At 48.3% G+C, this 3,692-nt stretch overlaps 1 pseudogene; it reads right to left on the bottom strand.

Annotated features, from left to right (window-relative positions):
- Positions 1-640: 640 nt before the first annotated feature.
- LOC120836232 lies at positions 641-3,249 on the bottom strand (annotated as a pseudogene).
- Between the last annotated feature and the right edge of the window lie 443 nt (positions 3,250-3,692).

A 3,692-nucleotide genomic window follows, 5' to 3' on the forward strand; every position in this document is an offset into this window, starting at 1 on the left:
TTTATGACGAGACTGCGGGACGAATGAGTGGACTTTGTACTGCCTGGGGCATTTCTGTAGAGAAAAGGTTGCGTAGTTACAGAACTGCTAGCATCGTGCAGCGGCCACACTTACTGCTGGCTTTTATGACGAGACTGCGGGACGAATGAGTGGACTTTGTACTGCCTGGGGCATTTCTGTAGAGAAAAGGTTGCGTAGTTACAGAACTGCTAGCATCGTGCAGCGGCCACACTTACTGCTGGCTTTTATGACGAGACTGCGGGACGATTGAGTGGACTTTGTACTGCCTGGGGCATTTCTGTAGAGAAAAGGTTGGGTAGTTACAGAACTGCTAGCATCGTGCAGCGGCCACACTTACTGCTGGCTTTTATGACGAGACTGCGGGACGAATGAGTGGACTTTGTACTGTCCGGGGCATTTCTGTAGAGAAAAGGTTGCGTATTTATAAACCGGTTATCGCTTCGTTGCAGCCACACTTACCACTGGCTTTGAGGATGAGATGGCAGGCTGCATGGAGGGCATGGCGATGTTCAGGGAGTCCTGTGGAAGTAGAGTTATTGATGTAATAGGACGCTCATTTTAACTGGCAGGTATACTTCGTTCAGGCTGCGGAAATGAAACATGAGTTTAGAGAGTGCCCTTACTGCAGAGTACGGCCGAAGCGGGACCTCCGTGCTTCCACTAACTCCTCCATTGAAGGCCTGGCAAAGGCCGCAGTCATGGGCGCCGGAAAGATGTTTGTGCTGGCCTTCGCCGCAGTAGCAAGACACCGCCATCGACTATTGATTGCGATCACCTCCTCTACGAGCTTGTGAACGTAGCCTGGAATTGAAGGTTCTTTTTTTTCACTTGATCAAATGACCGAGCAAGTCAACGACCATAAAATGAATGCCACACTTACTGTAGCTGGGTGCTGTCTTGACAGGACAAGCTGTGTGGTGGCCCTTGCGTGCTTTGGATGTTTTCACCGCTCAGCGTGGCTTGCCCTCTTGCGTCTCAGCTTGGCAGCGATCAGCGTTCTCATTGAAATGCAAGATTGCCACTCGAGTCCTGCAGTGAAATGGTGTTTTATTAGGGATGATGTTTGCAATTATAATTGTCATTCGACCGTTTCTCTTGTACTTTGAGAGACCAATATCTAGTCGTTGGGGAAAAGGACTAAGTCAGGTCGTAGTAGGTTCAGGTGATAAACGATTATATGCAAACTGATTAAACATTAATGCAGCTTAATCTTAATATTACCTTGCACGCATGCCTTCTGGAGTGAATGCCCGGGACTTGGGAGCGAAGTCAATGAGGACGCTGTGGAAGGATTCCAGGGCGAATGTCTGGCCGTGGGGGGACATCTGGGCCAGGTCCTTCAGGAGGCGCTTGTTCCCAGTGATCTGCTTGTAGTGAGTGTAGGCCGGGGAGTCTGAAGAATGTGGTTTAGGAAAAGCAAACTAGGCTATGAAGGCAATAACTTACTGGGATCCATCCACATTTTTGTGGCTTCGAGAATCTCGTTGTGCACACACCGCGTGTAGCTGCCCCCGTGACCAGTGTGCTTGTCGATGACGTGGTTCTGCATGCTCAGCCAGATCTCGACGAGCAACTCCCTGTTGCCTCCCGCAGCCATGGCAGACCAGTACATGTGGTTGGTGGTCGCCTGCGTCCACTCTTCTAGCGGTTGACATCCAGCTCGTTTTCGTGCTGCGTTCAGCTTTTTCTTCACACCTAAGATTTGACGAGATAACTCAGATCAACCTGCAGCATATTTCCCTGAAAATGTAGGTTAAATGCAATACTTGTCAAAATTGCTTACTCTTGGAGATGTGCCAAATGTCGAAGTAGTGGGCGGTCCCAGGTTCGTGCACCTCCATGTGTTTTCGTATGGCAGGGTGGCGGTCAGTGCCCAAGGATTTTACATGGATAACTGCACCATATCGTTCCAGAAAGTTGCAATAATAAAACTAAATGTGAGCTCAGGTTGCTGAATTTGCTGCGTAGCTGCTGAGCCTTGACTGAGTGCACGTACGTTTCTCCTTGAAGAATTCCAGCAGCTTGATGAGGCCCTCCTTCTCCATGTTGACACTTGCCATGGCTCGCTCCGACTACAAGCAGAGGTGTGGCATATTTTAATCGAGTTATGCGACCAGCAAAGCAGTGTTTATATTTTCGCTCATATCAGGTTTCTTACCTCTCCTAGCTGGACTTGGATGGAGTGGAGGATCTTGTTGATCTGCTGAACATGTGCAGTGTAGTTCAGGAACTTGGCAGAGAACCCAGGAGAGTCGAATCTGCCATCGCTGGTGATGTCAACATCCTGGTCCTCCAGCTGTCTGAACAGATCCTGTTGTTCTTGCAGGTAGACCTGTTAATGTAAATGATTGTTGCTGTTCAAACCAGGTGAACCTTACAAAGTTATGGTTATCTGTGCACAATAAAATAAAACTTGCTTATTTGTAATTTCAGTACCTCCTAAATACACAAGTAAATAAATATTTAGTAGTCAACCCTGGCTATGTTGCAGTATTTGTTTACAAAAACTAAAGTGCATTAGTCATTTTTCAACTAAGATTTCACCCTTCTCTGCCTTCAGATCTACCTATTTAAGCACCACTAAGAAAAAAAAAACAGAAAGCAACTAAGACCCTTTGAAATATTGCTCACTTCGTCGATTGCAGGGAACAGGAGGCTCTTCTGATACGTGTAGAAGGTCTGATCGCTGAAGACCTCCACGTTCATGTGGCGCAGCATCCTCAAGGTGCTTGTGACATTTGATCCAGAGAACAGCAGGTGGCTGGACAGCAGGATGTTTCCAGCTGCCCTCCCGTTCATGAGAGGCTGACTGTCCCATATCCGCTCGTGACTCAGGGGGCAGATGCTTTTCACCTTGATCAGTGTGCCCAGGGGGGTGATTGTGGTGTTGCAGGGCCTTGAACACTCCTGGCAGGTGCTGAACAGCTCCCTCAGGCAGCTCTCAAACACGAGGAACTGTCGCTCCCCCTCTGGTGGGCCTGGTGTGTATTGATTGCTGCAGCAGAATCAAGAAAATATTTAGAAACGAAACGGAATGTAAACAAGAACAGCTTACCTCTCAAAATCTTCGTCACGACTTGGGGAGTATGTCAGATCGGATCCCGATGAGATGCTGGTGGCTCCAGGGCTTAGCGGACTTAGTGGAACCGCCTCCTCCACAGCAATGGCTGTCGCTGGTGGTGCAGCTGCTGGTAGTGCAGCTACTGGTGGTGTAACTGCCTCCTCCATGGCAATGGCTGTCGCTGGTAGTACAGCTGCTGGTGGTGCAGCTACTGGTGGTGCAGCTGCTACCACAGCAAGGGTGTTTGTCGCTGCTACAATTAAAAATTACAGACTTGTAACCTCTATATGAACGCTGATTTCCGGAAGTACTTACGAGCACCTTGACCTGTTGTGGCAGGCTCCACAGCACCATTGTCCTGATGCTCAGGACTGCTAGAAGGCACTAGTACCCGACTGGTGGCACCAGTGTCGTTGCCCTGCGGAATATTTGTTTGAAGAAAGATGAGTATTTATTTATTGAATCTCATGGTGACACAGTGGTATTATGCATCATCTGCCTAGTTCTTGGGATATGTTCTGCAAACATGATTTTCATTACTCGTAACAGTTTGCAATGGTACAAGCTTGGCAAGCAGTAAAAGTAAGGGGGGAGGGCAATTTTCTGAATT

Source organism: Ixodes scapularis, unplaced genomic scaffold (genome assembly GCF_016920785.2).
Source record: "Ixodes scapularis isolate PalLabHiFi unplaced genomic scaffold, ASM1692078v2 PGA_scaffold2__306_contigs__length_199485367, whole genome shotgun sequence".
In the NCBI taxonomy this organism is placed as follows: domain Eukaryota; kingdom Metazoa; phylum Arthropoda; class Arachnida; order Ixodida; family Ixodidae; genus Ixodes; species Ixodes scapularis.